Consider the following 26366-nt stretch of genomic DNA (forward strand, 5'->3'; position numbering starts at 1 on the left):
AAGGAGGACTGTTGCTTTATTCCTTGCTTATGAGCTTCTCAGAGATATTCTGACTGGCCACCGTTGGAAACCGAAGCTGGACTAAATGATCTTCCGGTGTGATCCAGAGGGGCTTTTCTTTTAATAATTTGCTTGGTGGGAATTGCAGCCTAGAAGCATCACGAGTGTGGTGTTTGGAAAATATGCTACCACCATCACAAACATTCCCACTAGCTTGTTGCAGCTGAATCTGCACTATGTCAGCCATGAAAAGGCACCCTTGGAGATGTTATGAAGTACAAGGTCTGGGTGGAATTAAGATGGAAGTACCTGTAGCCAGGATATTTATCGAATGGAGGGGTCACGGAAGTGTCGGGATGGCATGCTACCTGGTTGCCTGTGTGGCCCTGTGGAGTCCAGAGGACAGCAGAGGTGAGAAGGGTACAGGCTGGGGGTTGAGGGCAAGGCTGGGGAAGCTGCAAGGAAGAGCTCCATGGAGACAGCTAGACTGGGCGGAGCAGGAAACAGGAAGTAAGGTCAGGAAGGGGCGGGGCAGGAAGTAGGCTTTAAGCCCTGTCAGCTCTGCACTGGGGCATTTAAAGACAAGGCAGCCAATGATGAGGGTCTGCTTCTGAGAATGGGAGCTGGTAGTTCCCCAGGAGAGGGAACCGACTGAATGCAGCAAGCCAGGAGGAAGACTCAGGTGACCAACTAACCTCCTCCCCTGGCTGTTCCTGAGTCTGGCCTTTTCTGTGCCTACCCAGTCATTCTGGAGTTCAAGAAGGGCCAGGAGCCCATCTCATCCCCAAGGACTCTGACAAGAGGCTTATATGAAGTTCATTTCACTGATGGAGTTTTGGTACCAGTCATCATGGGGAGAGATGTGATGGGCCCTAATGCTCAAATCTGTATAGTGTCTTGCACCAAAAGTTATGGGGAAAGGGAATCTGAGGTAAATAATACTAAAGAAAGTGACCTAGAAACTATTGACACTAAAGAATCAGCCAATTCAGATTTTAGAGAAAAGTGATACTGAGGTACCCAAAGTTACCAAAACTGAGGTAAATAATATGACCCCAGAACCAAATAATGAGACAGGTAAAGACATACAGGAAGAAGTAAAAATTTCAAATAGTGAATCTATGCATCAATGTTCATGGCAGCGTTAATTTTCTTTTGCCCAGTGGTGAGTGGGTATTCTTGTTTCCATACATTGCTGCTTTTTGCCTATTTAACAGCATCGGGGATGCTTGGCTTGAATCATCAGGGTGCTTCATATGCCATGTCCTCATCTGTCCATTCTGTATCTCATGGTCACCACTGGGAACAGAAACATGTAAAGGAAACATGCTAAATTTGATTAGAAACCACTGGCTTAGGATACATTTACAAGGTGGTCCCATGGCTAGTCATACTGGCCATTTAAAGGAGAGATCTGTGATCTGTTATAGTCAATTATCTCTAAGTGGTTCTGTTGCCATTATGCTTGTGGACGGTTAAAGATCGAGGGTTTGATCAGTCATTTCATCTGCAAAACTGCCGTCAACATCAAAGGAAGTTCCAAGTACACTGCAGATGCAAGGACAGAGACCTTGCAGTATTAAATATTTTAAATGTACCATTTTTCCCCATTGCTTTTAATGACCAAGGAAATGAAGCAGAGCAATATGCTATTACAAAAAATCAATCCCCTCCTCTCTTTCTGACCTCCATCAATGAATGCTTGACAATTCTGGCAACCCTCTGACATGAAAGAATGCCCCTGGAAATAAAGGCTGATTAGCCTACAGAAGTGTCATGAATAACAATTCCTCATAACACTTGTATAGAATAAAGGTTTGCATTACCTTATCAGCCGTAGGTCTTCATTCCTAATGCCTGCTAGGGGTATAGGTGGCTGTATCACCCACCAGCCATCAGGTTCCCTTCAATCTCTTATACAAGGCCAATCCTTTATGTTGAGAGTCAAATGTTATGTTCACTTATTCATTAAGAAATAATTTATTAAATGTAACAAGTGGCATCCCCTTTTGTAGTGTCACCACACTAAGACATGTCAGCTGCTAAACAGCTGTCATGCTAGTGGGGACCAGACATTTGGGGGCTCAGGGTTCTCTTCTCTCACTAACATGCCCAGGGTGTTATCCAGAAGATTGTGAATGAAGGCTTCCAAACAGCAGGGGAATTGTGCAGTAAAGGTGTCACTAGGAGCTGAGCAGGATAAGGTGTTGTATCAGCAACTGCTAGTCATCAACTAAGCAAGTTCACAGCTGGCACGGCTGCCCACCTCTTCCTGGAGCTTCAGCAGGGCTCCACGCAGCAGCCAATCTACTATTGGGTGACCATGTGCCATCCTATTGGAGACAGGGCTGAGGGAGTCACCACTACCTGCCTTCACAGCCGCCACCCACATGTCTCTTTCTCCATCGCTGCCATTGGCAAAGAGCCAGCACACCAGCCCTTTGCCTCCAGCAGCAACAGGAAGAGAGGCAGGCAGGAGGACAATTGCACTGCTGTGAAGGGAGGCAAGCAGGAACACAGTTGGGAGGGCGAGCAAGCAGAGGCTAGAAGTGGTGGTGGGAGCCGCCAAAACATTTAGCTACAGCCCACAGCCCACATTGGTACGCTGGTGGCTCTTAGGGGTGTGCACAGACTAGAACTTGTGGTTCGGTTCAAATCTGAATAAAATTCAAACCAAACCAATTTGGTTGGAACAACCAGCCAGTCCTGTCCATTTGACTGAACTGGTTCACCGGTTTGGCTATACTTGTAAAGGGGAACTTGGTGAGGATTCCCCTTTACAAGTAAAGTCATGGGGGAATCTACTAAGTGGCAGCCGGGGGGGGCAAGAAAAGTAATTTAAATTGCTTACCAGCCAGCATGGCACCCCCACCCCCACCCCACCTACCAGCACTGCCTAAGCATGCGGCGATCCCAGACCTATCTGGAGATGCCAGGGATTGAGCCTGGGACCATCTGCATGAGCCTTGTGGCATGAGCCTCCAATGAATGGCTCAGAGTCCTGAATCTCAGCCACCTCCCTCCTCCATGATCTCTTCCAGTATGGAAGTGCAGTGGAAGCATCTGCACAGGGCATGAGAGAGAGCTCCTGGCCTCACCTAGCTCTCTGCTACTTTCACCTTCAACTTGGGGTTGATGGGAGTTGTAGTTCGACACCAGCTGGAGGGTGAGGTTTGCCCACCCCCGCCTTAGCCCTGGCTACTGCTGCACAGTGTGCATTGCCTAGAGAGGAAGCCACTCCAGCCACAGAACTTCACTACCTTTCTCCCAACTTACTGCTACCACTGCCACCAAAAATGAGTCTGGTGGGGACATCTTTTTAAAAAAATGAAAACAACATTAACAAGGAACAAACATCTCCTTTCACAAGGATGTGGCTAGCTACCCATGAGATTTCGTTCTCTAAAGTGAAGCGCTTCTGCCACCTCTGCTGGTAATATTCTGCTTGTAATGGGGGGGGTTGCGGGGGGGATGATTATTATTAAAGAACAAACCATCTCATCATTCAATCTTGAAAAAGTCAATAGAGATAATAAAGAAAAGAAATATCACACGTGCATAGCATAAAGGGCAATAGTATCAGTAAAAACAAATATTCCTAATAACATGAGTCAGATTAAAGACAGAAATTCTAGCTGGATGTTTTCTGTAGACATAGTCTGATTCTAGTGGAGAATAACCTCGTTTTTAGAAAATATTTCAGTTGCCTGAATTCTTCCCTTTCCTACCATATGGTTGATCAATTAGTCTTTAATTAGTGTTCAACTAGAACAGGGGTAGTCAACCGTGATTATTTGGCAATTGTTGAACTACAACTCCCATCATCCTCAGCCACAAATTGTGGCTGAACTAGAATCCTGATTGAAATCTGAAACAGTACACTGGACCCTCTCAACAAATGTGTATATTCTGAAGCATATATAAAATCTGAAACTGGAGATACAATTCAGCAGAACATTGCAAATACACTCCAATTAGTTTTTAATGACTCCTTACACTCAGTAAGCTCTTTAAAAGATGGGATTCATATCTATTAAAATTAATGAATATTTTTTAAAAATGGGAGATGGATTACACCCTAACTGATTAATAGCAAAAGCAGCAAAATATTTTACACACTGAAACAAAGACTGCATCCACTGTTTTAAAATATTAATACAAAACAGTGCATTCCAAGAATTATAAAGTAATGTAATTGTTAAGCTCAGCTATGTTCATTTAGTTATGAAACTCCTTTTTGCTCACTTTAAACACATCTATCGACAACAAGATAATGAGACTTCCAGCATTATTTCCTCTAAACACTTCCATCTATATCTGTAAGCAGAACAGAAAATGTTTGAGAATTTTTAATTAAAATCTCCCTCTGAAATACAGCTTTACAGCATTTCTAATTACTCATTAAAGGAAAGCAGCCTAGAACTAATTGAAATATTGCTCATCAATATGAGTTAAAAACAGCTTTTAAACCTGGACATTAGATAAAACAAAAATTTATAGAACTCAAGTGAGCTTGATGGAAGTGCATTATTGTATTATCCCTATTCAGTGGCCGACATACTGCACAAGAGTATTCGTGTTTGCGCAATTTATGTAAGTTGTGCAAACTGCATTACACAAGACTCAGCCCATTATTTCCAATGGGCTTTGTCCTGAGTAATAAAATTTGCATGAATTTTTGCATTTGGACAACTTGTGCAACATACACAAATTGTGCAAATGCTATGTTACTTGGCTGACATCCTCTTGTGCAGTATGTCAGCCAGTATGTGGGTGCCATTTTGAGGCACTTACCAAGTTCTAACATATTTGGATCCTATGTTGTTTGAAACTTCGGAGCTCACAAATTTGTGACAACTAGACCGAAATGTACACCTGCATGAAATAAATATCCCCTAAAACCACTCAACTCCAGCTGCTGAGTCATCACAGAGTACTGAATCATAGGAGTGGGGTCTAGGCACGTATTTCGATGAGGAGTTAATCCGGGCTTCCAAGTACAGCTCCCAACTTGTAGTTCCAGACCCAAAGCTTAAGATTTCTGTAGATAAGACTGGAAGAACTCCATCTTCCGCAAACCTATGCCTCCTTCTGGAGAACTGTGCTCCTGTTAACAGTCCTGCTTTTTCACTTTAAAAAACCAACATAAATGTTTTCAAAGATTTCCATATACCAGAAAAATTGGCACAGATAAATTATCTTATCAAATGTGTAGCCATAGGGTACAGTCATGGAAACCCCTTTCCAGAGCAAGTTTTGTTTTTGTAGTCATAGTGTGGTGGAAAAGATTGTGGAACCCACTCTTGTTCAAAGCTCAGAATATGTTCCAGTCACCAAAAGACATGAGTTCTCAAATGTGGAACCCCAGATGTTGAATTCCCATCATGATGGGAGCTGAAGTCCAACAACATCTGGAGAGCCAAGTTAGAGAATCCCTGCCATAAGATATTTGACCAATCTGATTGAGGTTCATTTGGTTCACAACGGCCCATGATTTGAACATGTGTTTAATCTGAAATATACATGGTGAAAATGGGCGGGTGACTCCACTCATATCCAAAACTCAGGATCTTTGATTGCACTGATTATCTCCTTAGCTTTAAAATGGTGAGCAATGGTGAGCCATTCACGGAAACAGCCTTCTGCTAACAGATCCTTCTTCTGGTCTTATCCAGTGCTGTGCAGCATAGAGACCTTATCCAGTTCCAAAGGTCTTGTGAACTCAGTTCTGTATTGGAAGCACATTGCTTGCCAACATTGCTGGTTTTAGCTACACAGATATAAAAAGCCTAAAGAAATTGACCTTACTTTCTGTATAGAGCATTTTCTGATTCCTTTTAGATAAGTCTTTTTTAAATGTCCTCTGGGGTGGAAGTGGGAGCTAGCCATATGCACAGAATCTTGATGCTGATCTGGGGTGTGTGTGTGTGTGTGTGTGTGTCTTCCCTGCAAAACAAAGGGTAACATCAAAGAGAGGACCTCATTTTCTAACTTGGGTCTTTTCGCAAGACAAATTTGAGGGGTAATAACAGTAACCACTGTTATTATTGTAGGAGGATGGCCAAGGCTGGTTTGGCCAGCCAAATCTGCCCACCAACCCATACAAAACAGGAAAGGTCAATTAAATTGTTCCCTCAAACTGGCTGCCAGGTGAAATCCTGTATTCAGTTGCTCATAGAGACCTTGTGTTCCACTGAGTTGCATGCAGCTGCATTGCAGTTGCAAATGTTTTTAAAAACCAAACACATTTCTCATGAAATAAGACCAGAATTAGAAAGCGCAGTAGCTGACATAATTAGGAAAATTATTCAAAATAATCCTATTGAAATTAAAAAGGCAAGTTAGGAATTGCCTAAATTGTCCTTTTAGTTTCAGTGGGGTTGCTCTGTGTAATTTTCCTCTTCATGTCAGTTGACTCTTTTTTCTTTCTTTGGAGTTTTGGGGGTTTTTTTGTGGGGGGTGGGGGGTTTTTTGTGTTGTTTTTTTTTTTGCTGCTATCTTTTGTTTTGGGTGGGGTGTGTGTCTGCTGTCCAATAATATCTGAAATAAAATCCTGGATGTCACCATTGATCTCTCTGGGCCACTTTCACTTCTGCCCAGGGTAAAAGGAAGTCTGCAGAAACCAGAAACTGGTCCTGTTAGTCAGTCCAGAGATAACAGAGTTATGATTTTGACAGGGCCAATCACCTTTTCAGGAAGAGGAGAGAGAATTCCAGCATGCCTGTCTCCACCAATAGGTGAGCAGCATTGTCAAACTTGACAGTGCTCAACATCTGTTTGCTGAATGATAACCTTGTATGTAGCCTGCTGCTTTGCCCCAGGATCTCTGGATCAGGACCAAAGTAACTAATTCTGTTTTATTCTTCACAGTGCATTCTGTTTTAACTCATATGTGAAAGTTGGTGTTTGGAAGATGTTGATCAATACATGCAATATTGACAACCAATAACTCATCACCTTGGCGGATGTGTAATGCCTATTAGAGAAAACCTTGGTAGACAAAATGTCAAACTCACCTCCTTTGCTTCTGAAAGGGGGAAAAGAGAAAGCTTTGTTCCAGTTTCTCCGAAAATAAAAGATAAATTGTGCAAGTGGAGGAAAAAATAAATATGCACTTCAAAAAAGGGTTGATTAAAGATCCCAAGATATTCTTCAGTCTAGAGCCGTTCTGGCAACAGCCAAAATGAAAACATCATTCATCCTTCTTCCTGGCAGTCTTTGATTTATTTTTTTGTTATGGCTTTTATCAGAGGTAAAAACAATAATACCTGAATATCAGAGGATGAAGAAAACATCAAAGTCATTGCAGAGCGTCACGTGAAGCACTTATGTGGCTGCCAGTTCAATTATATTAAAAGGACTATATGCATATAGCTTTATATAGGGTCAACTTGCAAACATCATGGCCCCAGTCCAACAGGCAATTAAGCATGCTTATGCCCATTGTTTTCCACTTCGCGCTGCACACTATAACATCATCTTGCTTCACATTTGTTCTTGAAATGGAATCATTAGCTTATGCTCCTAGTTACCGTCTCCAGGTTGGTGAAGTCGCACACTAGGGCAACCACAAATGTTGGCAGGGTATAAGGATTCACAGAGATCATAGGGCACCATTCCTGTAAGGCTGTAGATGAGCTGAAATAGTGTCAGAGAGGCATCACTTCCTGTGGGAAGATGGGGCTATAGTTCAGTCAGTGGCAGAACATGTGCTTTGCATACAAAAAATCCCCGGTTCAATCCCTGGGATCTCCAAGATTGGCCTGGGAGAGTCTCCTGCCTGCCTCTCAGAGCCACTGCCAGTCAATACAGAGCTAGATGGATCAATGGTCTGATATGGTTAAAGGCTGCTTCCTATGTACCTATAAATCTATGGACAAAACACATTCCTTTTGTCCTTCTGTCAGCTCCAGGCAAACACTTTCTGCAGGTTTTTCTAATTCTATGAAACCTGTCAAACCTGTTCAACCAAAGGTAAAAGCAGGGTGCAGGGGCGTAGCAAGGTTGGAGTGGGCCCAGAGACAAGATTTTAAAATGGGGCCCCCCCACTCAAAGTCCAGGGCCTCCGCACACCCCAGGCCCCCAAGGATTTAAGTCTGATATTCCAAAATAAGTATGCTGTCTGGAAATACATTTCACTGAATACACACACGCACACGTTACAATATACAGTGATATACATTGAGTACTATACATTTGTTTTACTTTTAATGCCTAGAACACACTAGAAAGATGAATGATTAAAATGGGCCCCTCGCTGCAGATTAGCAAAGGAGACTTTCAACCATGCAGGGTGAACCTATGTTTGTTTTCTCAGAATTCTGAACAAATTCAGTCAAGTTTGATTGCAGGAGGTTTTTCACAGGAGGCTTTTAAAGCCCTTTAACACACATCTCCTCTGGAATAGAGGTGCTGCATTCACATGTTGGCCAGATTTACCCTGAAGTCCCTGCAAGTTACTGGGGAGAAGTTCACACACAAGAAAAATAAAATAAAAGCAGAAGACATGCTTCACAGTTCTCACTCAGACCTTCTGGGTTGCAAAACAACTTGAACATAAGTGCATTTATAAATGAATGAATAAAATAAATATAATACTGTTTCTTCCAGAAGTTTTTGTAATTTTCTGCCATGAAACAAGCCACTTATAGGACTTTTTAGATAGTTTTTTTAAGCCAGCAAATTTTCCAAGCTGTTTAAAAATAAATATTCAGAGACTTCTCAGTCCCTCCCCCCCATATCAAAGCCCTATGGCAAGCAGATCCCTATATATCCGGGTGGGGAAGGTAACCACAAAAAGGAGTTCACACTCTACCTGGCAGCAGGGGGTCTTCTGCTGCAGAGAGCAGTGGAGGCCTCTCTGGCTGCCTCCTCCTTCCTGGCTGGCTTGGGCCCTACTGGAGTTCAGGCTTCACAGAGGCCTACACCAGACCTCCGTGGAAGCCCCGCCCACCCGCCGATCAGCTGAGAGGCGGCAGAAAAGGAGCTCTTTGCAGCGTGTCTGCTGCTCGATTGCCGGCCAGGAGAACAAGCTGGAGAGCCGGCGAACAGGGCAAGTGGCTGAGGGGCCTTGGGGCTGGGCAGGGGGCAATGGGGAGTCACGTGAGGTGCCTCTGGGGGGCCCCTCCAGGCAGTGGGGCCCCCAGACAACTGTCTCCCCTTGCCCTATCGTTGTTACGCGCCTGGCAGGGTGGGTATAGAGTGATACCTTCCATTTACATCCTCAAATTTCAGAGACAGGGAGAAACCAGTTAGAAAAGCAAGTTAGAGAAGCAGAAAGGTTTCACGTTCACTTGCCTTATCTATTAATACTGCTGACTGCTAATGCAGCATGTGGATAGGCACAGAGCCTCTGCAAATGCCTGGAAAGGGTGGGGGGAATTTGGGGGTGTGGGACTGCAAGGCATGCCCAGAAGTGTTAGTTTGGGAGGTAGGAAGTTTGGGGCCCCCCAAAACTAAAATCCGCCCCCAAAGAGGCAGGAAGCAACTATACTTTGCAGTCATGAAATGCTTGAATAATGGTTCCAAGGGGAGGTTCTTCTTCTCCTGTCAATCAGCAGAGCACAGCCAATAAAAATGGAAATTTGGGAGAAGGAGGGTGAGTGAAAGAACTGAGAGAAGGAAATGAGGGAGAGAGGCAGTGAGCAAGGAAAACCATTGACAGTGGGTGACATTTACACAAGACATGAGCTGCAGAAAGAAAGAAAGAAAGAAAGAAAGAAAGAAAATCAAAGGTAGGATGTCCAAAAAACTAAAAGAAAAGCAAAGGAAAAGAACATCCTAGTGAAAGCAGCAAAATACACTGTACCAAACAAGAAAGCAAAGAAAACCACTCTGACAAGACCCTACATTTCACTTTCCTGCCGCCTTACTCTAGTCATCAAAGCTTCATTCTGACCTTTCCTCGCCAATCTAACACAGGAGTTTTCAGATCTGACATAACATTTTTGTCATGGGTTCCACTTGTAGTTAATGATTCCTAACAGATATTCCACCCACCAGCATGCAGAGAAAGTGGGAGGGGTAGCCTAGCCCTTTTCAGACATTATACATTGTAACTGTGTATAATGTAACCCCTGGTAACTTGCAAAGTTACAAAGCAGGGAACTGTGTATAATGTAACCCCTGGTAACTTGCAAAGTTACAAAGCAGGGAGGAAGTCGTGGTCCCCCCTCCCCACCGCACATCACTCACCTCCTGCGGGAGTGAGAGACAGCAGTGGGTGGACTTCCTCCTGCTCTCCCCTTCACAAGTGGTGTTCATGGTTACAATTTATAGGGTCTGACGAGGACTCCTGTAAGGTTGCACAACAGGGGGGGAAATGTTTTCCTTAAGTGCAGCTTTGCGCGCGCACACACACACGCACACACACCAGAGAGTGGAAAGCCAGTTAGGAATCATTTATCGCCTTGCACAGGTGAAGCCTTTCTGTGTCTTCAGCTCTTAACAAAATGTTATTGTCCTTCAATGGTTTCTTAGCAGCTTCCAAATCACAATAATCTTACTATTGCCTATCTAATCCAGCAAGTTATTCATTCGCAGTCATCCTGGCACTTGAAATTCTGAAGGGAAAAACCACAAGAAATAAACTACGAAATAAACAGATGGCACTAATATATAATTAGATGCAAAATGTGAGGTACTGGCTTTTCCACTCTTATCTGAAAAATTACCTAGTGAAAAGAAGGCCGGGTTTTCTGGGGTTTTTCCCCCAAGGGGAGGGACTAGAGGGATCTCGTAAGCCCCTTCCCTTGCTTTCTGCCTTGCAACAGAGCTGAACTACATGCTATAGAAGCAAAAAGGTGCCTCCTAACACTTCTGCAGGTTAACACCCATGCAGGGCCAAGGAGGGGTTGCAAGGTAGGATGGGTAGGCCAGGGGGAGTGCTTAACCCTTCCTGTGCCTGCTGGTTTTCCCTTGCATACACGCTCATTGTATACATACAAATGTGTGCATGTTTAAAAAATGGGCAGCATCTACATTATTGCTCCAGTGATGTGCCATGGTTTTAGTTACACACAGGGGCATAACAATAATAGGGCAAGGGGAAACAGTTGTCTGGGGGCTCACTGCCTGGGGGGGAGCAGAGGCAAGTCACATGACTGACTCCCCCAGCTGCACACCCGCCTGGGCTTTCTTCAGTTGTATTCATCTTCCAAAATTGATGTGAGTGTGAAGACCTGGAGCATGTCTTTCTCTGGTACCATTAAATAACTTGCATTGTCCACAATTTACAAAACCTTTTAAAAATAATTTAGGATGATGTTGTATTGTGGCACAGAAAGAGAGAGAGAGAGAGAGTCAATCTATCTATCTATCTGTCTGTCTATCTATCTATCTATCTATCTATCTATCTATCTATCTAAATTTTACTTCAGTGAGGGGGGGCCCATTTTAAAATCTTGTCTCTGGGCCCACTCCACCCTTGCTATGCCCCTGGTTACACAAAAGAGAGTCATGAGAGTTGGGAGACTCTAAGGGAAACAGATAGTTTCAAGAGGCACAAGCAGCTGCAGAGGGGAGAGAAAGCACCAAAAAATGCCCTCCCCTCTTCAGTGGTGGTACCAGGAAAAAAAAATGATGGGAGCACAGAAGGGGCAAAGTGCATTTATGGGTGGGCAAGCTATGTCCAACATATTAGATTTCTGAAACAGAAATGGACAGGTGGGAGAAGCAAACTACTTGTCTGAGAGGGCACTGACCCCTCCCTTCCCCCCCCCTCGAGCCCCTCTTGTGCAATGGAAAACCCTGGCACCTTAGTGGCTGTTGCATTGTCTTAGTTCTTGTACTAGACATGCTTGTCTGTATGTTTTCTCTCTCTGTACTGGCTTGGGGGTTGGAATCATGGTTTGTTTGTCAGCTTCTTACTTCCTGTCTTGGATTCAAACTGAGAGGTTCCCTCTCTCTGCATAAGAGACTGTTAGTTTATTGTTTTCTTAACCTATGTTTAATTAGTAATAAATATCAAACTCTTGTTTCTCAGTTAAAGTTGCTTCTTGTAATTTCTCTGCAACAGAGAGTTAGTCTGAATGTCAGCTACCATATGCCAACATTTTCTCTGGGTTTATTTTTTTTAAGAAATTTGTTATTTCTGACCATGAATACAATTGTCCATCAGTTCTCAAATGCACACAGATTCACTCCACACTGTGGAGAAAGTCTAAACACAGGCAAAAGCCTCATAGATCTTGACTAGATTTTATTTCTCCCCATTAAATGGTCTTTCAGAGGAGAAATTTCCACAAACATTTTTTGTTACATGTGACTGCTATTGTAATGGTAAGGAAGGTCCAGGCTGTACATTTATTTTCTAACTGATTTTTTTCTTCTTCCCCAAATATTTGACTTTTTTATTTATAAAAGGTGTTTTAGACATGGGTGCCATTTTTGTGGGGAGATTTTATGCACAAGAGTTGCCGCCTGGCTAGTTTTCTTAGGCTCAAGGAGGTTGCCCTCCATGTATGTGAATTTCTGGACTCTCCATGCTTGTCGACTGACATTTTAAACTTCTGATTTAAATGAAGCAATGTGCCCATGAACAATGGTTGGGATCTTAGAGAGACTGCAAGCTTATGAAGTATCCCTATTTAAATCCACCTAATTAATGTGGAACTCAAAGTACAATTTAGCACTGCATGGAGGAAGAAGTCAGCTATTGAGTACAGCCACCCCTTGGAGTTACAGGCAGTAGTTCAACAGTTTAGCGCAAGGGAGAGAAGTACAAACAACATATGCCTAATTTAAACTGAATGAGGTAAGAAAACTCAGGCACCTCAGTTGAAATTTGATCAAAGTACCCCAGCCAGAGAATGTAATTGTTTGTGAAAATGAAATGACTTTTATGACTGCCTGTGCTAAGCGTCTACTTTTCAGAAAGTGGACCTGTTCAGATTGAAAGGTCACTGCATAAGTAGCCAAGGCAGGAAGTTCCTACCCTACCAAAGGAAAGTAGGAGCTGCTGTAAAATTTCCTGTAAAGTTTGGTAATTGTGGGCCCGCTTAAGTATAGAATTAATTACAACTTTGGTCTTTGGTTGTTGGACTACATCTCCCATCATCCCTGACTACTGGCCACTGTGACTGGGGATGATGGAAGCTGTAGTCCAACAACAGCTGAAGTTGTGCAGCCCTGAATTAGAGAAAGTGGGAGAAGAACTGGTCTTGTAGTAGCACGCATTACTGGTCTCTTTTGCTAAATAGGATCTGCCCTGGTTTGCATTTGAATGCGTGACTACATGAGAGTTCTGCATGCTATAAGATATTCCCCTTAGGAGACGGGGCTGTACATCAGTGGTAGAACATCTGTTTGCCTGTAGAATGTCCCAGGTTCACTCCCTGGCATTTCCAGATAGAGCTGGGAGAGACTCCTGCCTGGAACCTTGGAGAGCCGCTGCCAGTCAGTGTAGACAATACTGAGCTAGATGAACCTATGGGTTGACTCAGTATAATGCAGCTTCCTATATATCAAATATATCACACCTTCCCACATGCTACCTGAAGATCCACGTGCCCTGAGACAAAAGCAGAAGAGGATTGCCCAAACCAAAAAGTTCATGTAATCTGTTCCCACATGGGACCACCAATGGCCTAAGACAACTTCACTGTATCTGCTATAACTCTTTATTTTAGTATTTTTAAATAGTAAACCACCTTGAATGCCTTGGCAGAAGCATGGTACAGAAATGCAGTAAATTAATAAATACATCATGTAGAGAGGCTTGAAAGTCATTGACTCACTCAGCTCCTCCATGCTGAGAATCAAAATTCACTCCCACAACTGGTAAAAAGTTGAAATTTGGTACACATTTCTTCACACTACCCAGATGACTAGAAAGTACTGCAAAGGGGCATATAATCCATGCAGTAATGCTTCACATTTACTAACCAAACTAGCTGACCCCACACAGAGCACCTGTGCAGCAGTACACTCCCCCCACACCTTCTGCCCCAGTCTCTCTTCACCCCCACCTTCTGCCCCAGTCTCCCCATCTGAAAGTGGCTCTCCTGCCACCTTTCGCCTCCTCCTTCACCTCCTCGCTGCCACCATTATTTCTCCTCGCTGCCAGCCGCCCACCTCTTGAGGCCAGTGGGGCCCTGTGGGCCCTCCAATTGCAGGGGCAAGCTCCACCAACCACCTCCTGGCATGTGCTGCTTGCTCCCACCCTTGCGCATGTCTCCCCCTCTGGGCACGCCATTGGTCACAGCTTCAGCAGGGCAGGGCTTGCAACATCCCCACGCATCCCCCTGGTCCATCTACAAGAACTACTAATATAGTTACTGTATATAGACATACACTAGCTGGCCCCTAGTCCTCCCCCAGTGGTTGGCCGTTTGCCAAGCCGCTGCATCTCCCCACTCTAGGCAGCTTCTCCTCCCTTGGTGGCTGGCCGTCCACGTCGCTAATCATCAGCTCACTCGTGAACTCTCGCAAGAACTGCCATGCATGGGATAAGCTACGGGTACATCTAGGAGAATTAAATATATAGTAGATATATCTGCTAGCACATGGTACTGGCAGTGGTCAGGGGGATTTACATAGAAAAAGTCCACACATGTTAATAGACCCCAAGAACCATTTCAGATCACCATTTTGGCAAGAAATGCCACAGCATTTCCTGTATTTATTTTAATTTAAAATACTTATTTCCCACTTTGCCTAGATGTTGAGTGGCTCACAACACAAAAGATTATGAAAACCATTGCACAACAGTTGGAGTTAATCATACTTTGTGACTTCATGCCTGGGGTAAAATTGCTGGCTGAGTGATGCAAACAAGCACATTCCAAGTGATGCAAAATGAGCCCATTCTGAGTAATACAAAATGAGTCTATTCCGAGTAATGCATTATGAGCACATTCTGCCAGAAAGCCCATGTCAAGCTGACTGGCAAGTCACTCAAGTCAGTTCCACCTTGCTGGCTGGCAGCATCCTGAGATCATAGCGAACGACTCATCATGAACCCAAGATCACTTCAGCTTGCCTACTAAAGATGCCAGCACAATCACATGGGTAGAAGAAAGTTAACATCCTTGATTCAAATGAGGAAACTGAAGGGGGTCTGCAAAAGACAATTGGAAGATTTGTAAGATTAAAGTGGAGACTCCAGGGGATGATAATCTGCAACATGGCCCTGGCGATGCTATGCTCTTATTCAAGTTTAAACTCTATTGGTTTCAGTAAGATAAAGTTAAGCATATGCTTTAAATTGCGTGTCTGTAGATATTGCTATTCCTATTTTCAAACTGTCTCAAACTATACTAATGTTTGGATTAGAGACCAAGAGATCATATGTTGCCACGACCCTTGCCCTGAGCAGTAGCATATATAGTAGTAGCAGTAGAACAGACCCTGGAGAGGGGGAAGCAGTCAAGCTGGAAGACCCCAACTCTGTGCCAGTCCCAGACCCAAACCCTGACACCAGGCTGGAGAGATCCCAAACCCCAGAAGCAGAACTCAAGCTTCACCCTGAGCCCCTCCAATGAAGCAATCACTTCCACACCAAATACGATGCACTCTCTCAAGCCTAGTGCCAACAATGGATCAGGAGGGACTTCATGGAGGAGAGGAGGGCTACACTCCAGAATGGAGGCCTGCCTCTTTAAATCTCTCTGCTCTCCAACAGGGAGGTGGGGCCTGGGACCGCTAATCTGAGCCTGGAAGTATTAAAGATCTCACTCCGGCTCTGGTCCTTGTTGGAACAAGTGGTTCCTTGGGAGCTCTCCAAGGCTCTGCAGTCCCAACAGCCTGCCCCTGCCAGTGGGACAGGATTTATGCATTGCTATGCTCTCTGTATTATTCATTTGCCACCGCTTTTAGCTACCTCATTGGGTATGAATATGGACAATTTCAAAACTATGATGGATTAAAAGGTAGGCACATCTGGGCAAGCACCAATACAAAAAATCAGGAGTGTGTGTTTGTGTGCTGAAGCAGTTAGGTGACTGCTCTGCTATGAAGCTGCATCTTGAAAAACCTTCAAAAGTGCTGTAAAAGCAATCTGCAGTGGCTTTCAAGCATTTTCTTTAAAATGGCCATATGAATTAGCCCTAGGCAACATACAAAAGTACATTCTGATCATCCGATATAGCTTAGACACTGCTCATTTATTAGCATTCCCGTTGTCTTTCTGTTCAAGATTTTTATAACTTCGCCAAGTGAGGGGTGAATAGTTCCAACATGACAGTATCTTCTTGTTTAAATTCTGTTCTTCTGCTTGATATCCCTCACTCTCCTTGTCAATTCTTAAATGTCACCAGCATGCACTATTCATGTGTTTCAGGATTCATATAAAGTGTGCTTGCCTAGTGTTTCTAACACTAACGGTTTCCAGGCTTTCTGTGTATATGCTGACACCACCACACGCCTCATTAAGGGCACACACCTGCTTCCGTTGAAATCAGTGGCAAGATTCCCATCCACTTCAATGAGTGAAGGTTTGGGCCCAATATATAGTAGAAATGCCAACTGATAAATTAACTTTCAGAGAAAACGAAAAGAGGCAGGAAATTTTCCAGGCATATGCGCTGCCATTTGAGCCAAAGCATGGATGACTTTTGCTAATTCAAGGCTGCAGAGATGTCTGTGTATATTAGAACCAGAGTTGTTTGGCTTAGTCGCTACCTAGAGCTGAAAAACATAATTGCCTCCTTCAGAACTGAAACACTTTCCCACCAAGAAGTTGCTCCAGTAAATGGCAACCTTGCTGCTCAAATAGGGAGTAAGCACACGATTTCCTTAGGTGGGCTTCATTTCAGAGCAGGCACTAAACTGGGGCCATAAAAATGTTGACATAGCCAGCTAGAAGTGGAAGAAGCATGTGGCTTGTGTTGCATGTGTGTATGTGGGAGGGAAACTAGCTTAGTTCCTGGTCCCCTGCAAATAAAGACTACTGCTTACCTATAAGTCAATGGGAACTAAATGTGCAATCCGTTCAGTGCCTTGAGGCTTGAGCACTGGAATCAGTCACTAGCTCCCTCAGGCAACCCTTTCATGAGGACAGGTGAGGCAGTCACCTCAGGTGGCAGATTATTGGGGTTCCAGTAGGGCGGCGAGATGCCACTTACCACTGCCATCGGACCAAAGTAATTCAGGACCAAGCTGACCCTTGCAAACTTTGCAAGGAGTGCAGGACGAAGAGAGAAGACTGATCTGCTTTCCTCACACACCATACAAAGCTTGCAAGAAGCACAAGGGGAGGCTGTAAGCAATCTTCCCTTCCCCATACCCCCTGTACCATGGTCAGTTGGCCCTATCAATTTAGAAAGGGGGGCCTCCAGTGAGGATGTCACAGGGTGCAGGGGTGATGTCTCACCACCATTGGCCACCCTCGCACTCCCTGTACCACCAGCCACTGATTGGAGAAGGAAATTGTCACAACTGCCCAGAATCCTCCTGGTCCAGGAAGTCAGGTGATGCCAAAATTCCCGTGCCATATCACTGATACAAACGCTTACAGATATGCTGACTTCCTGATGCCTGGGTGATAAATCAATAAGAGACTTGTTTTGAATAAGTCTCTAAGTTTTTAATTTTAATTTTAACTTTGAATAAATTTCTACTCTGGAAGACAGAGTATCTGTCTTCTACCTGCCTGCCTTCTACCTCCCACTTGCCAACCTTTGGGCCATAGCACCCAAAGGCATTCGTCCAACCACCTGATACTAGCATATCAAGAAATACAACTGACTCCTGGAGGGAACTTTGCTAAGCAAGCCAAGAAACACAGAGTGAATTCCTGCCACCCCATATTCAGTCAATGGCCAACAAGACGCTTTGGACAGAAAAGCCAGTAGGAAGAAGTGTCCTGCAACCCCACAGCCCAGCCATAAACTCCAGAATGGGTGGTATTTTTGCAGGTTAATTTTAAAACAGTTTTAAAGGAGTGGGGTTGCCTTCCTTATCTGGATGTCTTTAGGGCATCTTCCCACATTCATTTTAGATATGCACAACCACAACATAGATATAAGGACATAGGTTTGTATAAACCTATCAGTCATGAACTACAATTGAGCTTCAGGTTTTTCCTTCTGGTAAAGCCTTGCATTCCCCTTGAACTCCCGCACTCCAATAAAATGCGCCCAGTTTCCTCGGCCATGTAGGAACTGCCTCCAGGTCTCTTCTTTGGCCAGAGCTGGGAGGTTATATGCAAGCTGAAATCTTATTTGATATACCTTAAGTATGGGAAGGAGATCTAGTCTTGTGGTCACAAGTGTGAATTGTTCCTTTTGCTAAGCAAGGTGTGCACCAGAATGGGGCCATAGCTCAGTGGTCAAGCATCTGCTTGCATGCAGAAGGTACCAGATTCACTCCCTGGTATCTCCAGGTAGGACTGGGAAAGAATATAATCTGAAACATATGCATCATTAGGGGGTGGCTCATGGGCCACAGCACCCCAATTAATTTCTCAGCACCCCAATTAATTTCTCAGATCCAATGAATCTCATCAGCTGCCTCCCTCCTCTATGGCCTCTTCCAGAAATTAAGTGCAGCAGTGGAGGCCCCTGCACAGACTGAGCAAGGGAGAGATCTCCTGGCCACGCCTAGCTCTCTGCTGCTTCCATCAATAGCTTCTAGGAAGTTCACAAACAGAGTACAAAGGCCACACCTTCCCCTGTTGTGTCTTCCCAGCATTTGCCAATCAGAGGTATAGGTGCTGTCTGCTGTATTATAATATTGGATTTTTTTTTTAAAGGAATTATTCTTTGGGTGGAAGTATGACTGAGTTTAATTATTAAAAAGTGAGACTGTGGACTCAGGCCCTGGATATTTGAAGTACCTAGCAACCCCACTGACCTGAAACCTTGGAGAGCCTCTGCCAGTCAGGGTAGACAATACTGAGCTAGATGGACCAATGGTCTGACTCAGTATAAAGCAGCTCCCTATGTTCCTAAGTCAACAGTTCAAGACCCACTTTAGGCTCAAGCCCCAGTACTTTCTAACCTTTCTGACCCTCCCACAATTGTCTGATGGCTTCAATTTCTCCAATAGTTTCCCCAAACCCCACCACCACCACCACCACCACCACTGGCAGCCAGGCCTCCCATTCTGGGAAACTGCGGTAGATGAAATAGCAGCATTTGGGTTCTCTCTCTCTCTCTACATGTTAAAGCCTTATATTCCTTCAGTTTCCTGCTGCCACAGAACTTACCTTCCTATGAGAGGGCTGCTCAACTTCAGCCCTTCTGCAGATGTTGGCCTACAACTCTCATAATCCTTGGCTATTAGCCACCGTGGTTGGGGATTATGAGAGTTGTAGTCCATAAACAGCTGGGAGGCCTAAGTTGAGCAGGCCTGAGCTAGATGGACCAATGATCTGACTCAGTATAAAGTAGCTTGCTATGTTCCGAAGTCAACAGTTCAAGACCCACTGTAGGCTCATAGGAACATAGGAGCATAGGAAGCTGCCATATACGGAGTCAGACCATAGGTTCATCTAGCTCAGTAGTGTCTACACAGACTGGCAGTGGCTTCTCCAAGGTTGCAGGCAGGAATCTCTCTCAGACCTATCTTGGAGAAGTCAGGGAGGCCGGGAACTTGGAACCTTCTGCTCTTCGCAGAGTGGCTCCATCCTCTGAGGGGAATATCTTACAGTGCTCACACATCAAGTCTCCCTTTCATAGGCAACCAGGGCAGACCCTGCTTAGCTAAGGGGACAAGTCATGCTTGCTACCACAAGGCTCAAGCCCCAATACGTGCTTTCTACCACCTGGGTACCATCAACCTTTCTGGCCCTCCCACAGTTATCTAATGACTTCAATTTCCCCTAATAGCTTCCCCAAACCCCGCTCCCATGGCAGCCAGGCCTCCCACTCTCAGTAACTGTGGCAGATGAAATAGCAGCATTTTGCTTCTCTCTCTCTCTACATGTTAAAGCCTTATATTCTCTCAGTTTCCTGCTGCTGTAGAACTTGCCTTTTCTTCCCTTTTCCCCTCCTTTTTGAGAGACTTTAGTAGAACTCCCATTATAAGGATTGTTCCGTTCACCAGCTCTAGTTGAGATTCCATCGTGCGACACTTATTACGGAGCAGCCTTGGTTGCGCTCAGTTGGGAAGTCAGAATCTTAACCTTTGTGATGGGGATGATAATCACCATGGAGAACAAGAAATGGGTCTTGCTGCCCTCTGCCAGGCATATGCCTTGCTAATGATCTGATCTGCGCTTTGGAGGGAAAGAAGAAGAGGAAGAAGAAGAAAGCACAAACCCATACAAGATAGCAGTCGCCAGTTTCTTATTAAGGCTCCTAACAAAAGTAACTGAAATATCTTCCACTTTGCTAACAAATACCCTAGAGACACTCTCTCTCTCTCTCTCTCTCTCTCTCTCTCTCTTTAAGCAAAAGCATGAAAGTATAGTGAACTGCTTCTATAATGCTTTCTGATATATGATGATCTTTTCATATGGGGTTATTGTAGTCTGCCTATCAACTAGACTGATCTTCCCGAGTTACAGAGTCACTTTTAAGGCACACTCCACCACATCGCATATATTCCTCTGGATATGATAAGAGACTAATTGAGAGGGCGTGCTGCATTACAAAGCCTGCTTCACCTTAAAAAGGAGCCTGCCTCTGCCATCAAGATCATTAATTTTGCATTGCCATCCTGGGTCTGCTGCTCTTGGCACCCTTGCAAGGCTTTCTATGGCTACGTCGTGACATTGCAGAAATGCACACAATTATTCAAAGAGATGGGGGGAAAGGCAGGAGAGGGGATTGCTTTGATTTGCTTCTGCTCCAAGGGAGCTCCCGAGCTAAGTCAGGTCAGGTTCTCCATTGTTGGAGGAGATGTTGTACAGGGAGGCCAGTGGTGTCACAGCAGCATTGGCCAGACACATCCAGAGAGGAGAACAGACAGGAAGAGTTAAGAGATGCTGGGATGAGTGATGGATGAAGGGATGGAATAGAGGAATGGAAGGGATGGGGCTGTAGCTCAGTGGTCAAGCATCTGCTTTCCATGCAGAAAGTCCCAAGCTCACTCCCTGGCATCTCCAAGTCGAGCTGGGAAAGATCTCTGCCCGAAACCTTGGAGAGCCACTGCCAGTCAGTGTAGAGACAATACTGAGCTAGTTGGACCAATGCTCTGACTCGTTCTAAGGCAGCTTCCTATGTTTCTAACACAACCAAGTTTCACTGAATTCGCATGGTGCCTGGGGCTAGAATCTGCGTTGTTCCAACAAGTAGGTGGTTTTTGGAAGGAAATGTGCAAGTAAGTGGAGAGACACTAGGAAGAATGAGCAACTCTGTTGCCTCAGGGGACAATATGTTAAAAAGAACGTGAGAAAAGTCTTGCTAGGTCAGACCCATGCCCATCTAATCCAGCATCTTGTTTCTGATAGTAGGCAGCCATCTGCTTCTAGGAAGCTCACAAGCAGGGTGTGAAAGCCATACCCTTTCCCTATTGTGTCTTCCAAACATTTGCTAATCAGAGGTACAGTATAATGTCTTGGTGTATAGAGGCTCCATTACTAAATAGCTGGCTGGCATCCTAATGCTGCACTTGCACAATGACATTGTGCTAGCACAAGATCATTCCACTAGCTAGTTGTGCAAAGTCTTTATTCAACACTAGCCTTGCACTAGTGCAAACATGTTTGTACTTGCACAACAAGGTGTCCAACTCTGTGCACGTTTCCTATGTTTTGCAGAGAACTTTTGCACAAGGGCAAAATCCCCCAAATCCCTGAGATTTAGCACAGCTATGAGGTCTTCTTGCACTAGGGCAACTTTGTTTATTGCACAAGTACGGTGTTAGGATGTTGGCCACAGTCAACAGTTGTTGGTCTGCCTGTCCTCCATTAATTTGCCCAGTCTTTTTGTTAAAAAAAAAAAATCAAACTTAGGGGCGATCTTGCTATAGTGAATTTTATGAGTTAACTTACTTATGGTGTGAAGAAGGGCTTCCTTGGGTCTGTCCTGAATCTATCACCAGTCAATTTCATCAATCATTTTGAGAGATGTAGAAGGTGCAAGAGGTAAGGAAGTGATTTTGTCAGCACTGTTTTTGTAGGAATGGAGTAGAGGGCCAGAAACTAATTATTTGTCAGAAAGCCCAGAGACAAAGAATATGCAGTGGCATGATGGAAACAAAACAAAAAAGGTGATGTGCTATTTTCTCAAGGTGTTCTGAAATGCACAATATTGACATTTATCTCTGTCTAGCCAAGTTCAGAATTTTGTGTTTCATCTCTGTGGGGAAATGAGCATGAGCAGCGTGAATGATATTACCCAATTCCACATAAATACACATCTTGTATTTACTTGATAGTGTCTTTGAGTACCACTGATGATCAAGTAGTCACACCTATCCTGCACTCCCACCCCATCTCTATGGGCCCTGAATCATTGGCAGGCTATCTACTATCCATCTATTTTGTCTATTCAAACGGAATCCTCCCAGTGCTAAGAAGAGGACTAGACGCTACCTGTAATAGCAAATATGTGGATATGCGCTATCCAATTACTCTAGAAATCTACAGCATGCCTGATCCTCAGGAAGATTAGTGGATGCATGTGGAAGAGTCAAATAATCACTCAAAATTTAAAAAAAAATGTCAATAGAAATGCAATAAAAAGGCAAATAGAATAATCTCAGTAATCTTACTTACCTTCAAAGATCTAATGCAAGTCCTTATTGGCCTGGCCTCTGAGCTGCTTTCCATCAGCTGCAGAAAAGAAGCAGAAGAGAAGATGGATTTAAAGATTTTTTGACCCTAAGCCTCCCAGACATGGTTTCTATTAAATTTAATTACTGCCTCCTGCCGCTTTAAATTGAAGACTGTTTCAAAACACATGTAGCTGCTATTTACAAGACAGCTTGCAGAGTAGAAGTACCTAGAAAACGTAACAGCAAAAACAGGGCAAGTTTCCATATGCCTCTGAGTCTTCCTGCTGCTATAATAGAAATAATACCAGGTGAAATTGCTACTCCTTTGCATAGAGGTTGATCTAATTTGTCAGGAGATAGTACAGCTGTGCATGAAGGATCCACAATTAGGGCCTTCTCTTAAAAAATCAGGAAGCATAGATTGCTCCCTCAGACATATTCTGAGTAGGGTTGCAACTCTGACTAAAGCTATTCCTGAACATTTTTTTTTCTCCTGTTCCTGGCCTCCCCGCACCTCCCATTATTTTTCACCCTATCAAGCCATTAAAATCTCCAGAATGGCTTTCAGCAGTCACCTGGAGATTGATACCAATTCCTGAAGACTCCAGGCCAGGATGACTACCCTAATCTTGGGGTTGCTTCCGAAGAAAACAACCACTGGGCCAGTTTGAACTACATCATCCCTGTCCATATGGTTAGAAAATGTGTCCGCCCTGAAAGCATGTCCATTGGGACATCCATGGAAGACATCCCAATGGGCGTACTTTCAATGTGTCTCCTTCCTAGTCCCATGGGCAGAGGTACTCCTCTTACCCCCAGACCTTGGGGCCCCGGTCTGTGGCCTCCTAAGTCCAGGGACCCTGGCTGCCATGCCGCTCCCTGTCATTTTTGCGTTCATTTCGCAGTCGCAATGTTTGTGCCCGGGGGGTAGGAGGTGAACCGAGCAGGCCTCATCCTCCCCTGTGGTGGTGGTGGCTGGCGGCAGGCACAGCAGCAGTCCACCTGGGCCTTAGTGCCTGCACAGTGGGAGTATCAAGTCATCGCAAGCCCGTGACATCATAGGCTTGCGATGGCTCAATACTCCCACTGTGCAGGCACTGAAGGCCCAGATGGATGGGGCCACCAGCCACTGCACCTGATGCCACCACGGGGGAGGCCTGCTCGGTTCACCCCCACCCCCTGGTCATGCACATGGCCGCTTCAAAAAGGCCACAAAAATGACAAGGAGTGGCGCTGTAGCTGGGACAGTGGCAGGCATGGGCAGCAGTGGGGCAGCAGCGCAGGTGGCCACCCAGGATGGTTTGCTCTAAAACATTTAAAGGGGGGGCTTGTGGTGGGGCGGGGGGGCTCACCATGGAGGGGCGTTGACCGAAGTCCTTCAGGGTCTGGGTGCCAAAGTTACCTAGGTGTGCCCCTGCGCATGGGCAGTGAAAGTTTCATCCAAACCAACTCACTGAGGCTATTCTCATGTGCAGGCAAAAACGGGCTAACAAAGCCAAGCCTGGTCTTTTCCACCCATGAGAACCGCTGGGATCAGGCCCAATCCTGGTGGTGCCTCAGTGGCAAACCTGCCAAGCCACCCACCCTCCTAAATGAGGTTAAGAGAGCAAGCGCTCTCGTAACGCCATTTTTTGGATCATTTGCATGGCTCCCAGTCTGTGTCGGGGGAGTCCCCATAATTATGGGAGTTCCAAGGGGCAAGGAGATGTTCCCAGCCCTTCAACCCTCCATGCTGCCTAAGGAGGCAGCTGCACATCTGGGTGCGCGATATCCGCACCCAGACTCTTTGAACAGATCGGCTGCAGGGGAGGTAAGCTTTTGAAGGCTTCCTCCCCTCACCCCTTTTGAGCCATTTCTCCGATTGTGAGAAAGGTTTCACTATCTATTTAAAGGAAATAGAATTCCGATAGGTTTCAGTTGCACCTTACTTTTCTGGCTCATTCACAGTGCACTCTACAACAGCCATGAGAACCCCACCCTGGAAGAACCGGAATCTTAAGCAAGAAGGAAGGCACTGTGCCAATAGCAGAAGTAACTGACAATGACATTGTTCAAATGGGGATGGTGTCATCATTACTTTATCAAGACCAACTAAAACCACAAAGCAGTGGTTTGACACTGGAGTTTCACAAGAAAATCTCTTCCTCATGCTGCCTGAGAGAGAGAGAGAGCGAGAGAGAGAGAGAGAGAGCATGGAAGAAGCTTACAGTTAGCAATTGATTACACTCTTAAGATGGTGATTCAGGTTGGATGCTCCTTGAAGGCTAATCAGGATTGTTGGTACCAGTGCAAAAGATCTCAGGTTGCAGCACAGCAAACGGGGACAAAGAAGCAATGGTCGTTCTAAAAAAATAAAAGCCAGAAGTTATTTTCTATTATTAATTAGAACTCAGGGGTCCCTTCTAAAACAAAGAGCCAAAAAATGTGGTGGCGCTTATTAGCAGAGCTGGAGATTGATTTTAGATGTTGCACTGGGTACTACTGGTGCTGGAGACAGAACAGAGTAATTACTAGATTTTATTTTTTCTATACATCAGGAACAGTCATTGTTGTCTATTGGTCTCAGAGGCAGGCCAGATTATGACATGCTGGGGCTCCAAGCCATTCCCAGCTTAAAGGGCCCCTCCACATTACAGAGCAGGTTGGAAGTTCTGCCCCCGTGCATCACTTAATGCCACCTGTTACGCTGCTCATGGTTACAGCAGCATTTACCTAAAGAAAAAAAATCCATATAATTTACCGTTATTTCTGCACCGATTTATAAACTCAGTAATGATAAATAACTGTGTAGCCATATAAATATATTTTTGTCCTGTTCGGATGATAAATGTCTGTTTTAGAGTCCCTTTCCCCCTTTCTACTTTATTTTTCAACCAGTTATGTAAAACCTGGATTTTTTATATATTTTTTAGTATTCAGAAGCCCCTCATAATGTGAGGCCCTAAGCCATGGCCTACTTAACTTGTGGCTAAATCGGGCACTGCCCAGAGGTCGTGGGTGAATCCTGAAATTAGCATCAAGCAACTTAGTGAAATTAATCAACAAGTATATATATAGCTCCTTCTGCACTCCCGCTTAAGATGTTGGGGCTACACCATGACCTGCTCCCTATCCGAATTCTTTCTTGTTTTGCTTAATAGTCAACCTTGCAAAGAGTTCTGAAGACCTGAAAGGTTGCTGCTCAACATTTCGGATCATTGTAGTTGGTCCTAATAAAGCTGTTACCAAATTCTGGCTCCCCCCCCCCACTCTGATGGAGCAGCATGGCCACTTACTATGTTATAGTATTAATAGGTTTTTGTTGTTGAAATTAGAGATTGGCAGGGTAAGCGATCTGGATCAGGGAGCTAAACAGAGGTGGGCACCAGAAGCTGCCAAGTACTGACTCAGAGCATTTGTCCATCAAGCTCAGCATTGTTTGCACTGACTGGCAGCAAATCTCCAGGGTCCCAGACAGGGATCTTTGGAGATGCCAGGAATCAGACCTGGGGCCTCCTGTATGCAGTGCACCTGCTCTTCCACTGAACTACAGCCCCATCCCACAAGCTGGTGGGCAAAATTCATTTATCAGACTACAGCAGCGAGTGCTTTATATAATGTATAATGCACTGTATTACAGTAATACTGAAGCCAGGGTCATATACAATGTAAACAGACGTTCTATTTACAGATGCAATCATGGGAGTGATTGACGTGCTATGGGGGTATGACATCCGCACCTGCTTCTGGCAGCTGCACATGAGTACAGCCTTTTAAAAAGAATG

At 44.7% G+C, this 26366-nt stretch overlaps 1 long non-coding RNA gene across 2 annotated transcripts; it reads right to left on the reverse strand.

Moving 5' to 3' along the window:
- Positions 1-6874: 6874 nt before the first annotated feature.
- LOC128328735 (uncharacterized) lies at positions 6875-25071 on the reverse strand. Of its 2 annotated transcripts, none has more exons than XR_008309371.1 (3): positions 24810-25071; positions 22604-22660; positions 6875-7667 (listed from the first exon to the last, which is right to left on the reverse strand). It is a non-coding gene; the product is annotated as an uncharacterized LOC128328735 (long non-coding RNA). The 2 variants fall into 2 exon arrangements; XR_008309372.1 differs by lacking the exon at positions 6875-7667 and adding an exon at positions 14728-15058.
- Positions 25072-26366: the final 1295 nt, after the last annotated feature.

The sequence above is a fragment of the Hemicordylus capensis genome, chromosome 6 (assembly GCF_027244095.1).
Source record: "Hemicordylus capensis ecotype Gifberg chromosome 6, rHemCap1.1.pri, whole genome shotgun sequence".
NCBI classification, from domain to species: domain Eukaryota; kingdom Metazoa; phylum Chordata; class Lepidosauria; order Squamata; family Cordylidae; genus Hemicordylus; species Hemicordylus capensis.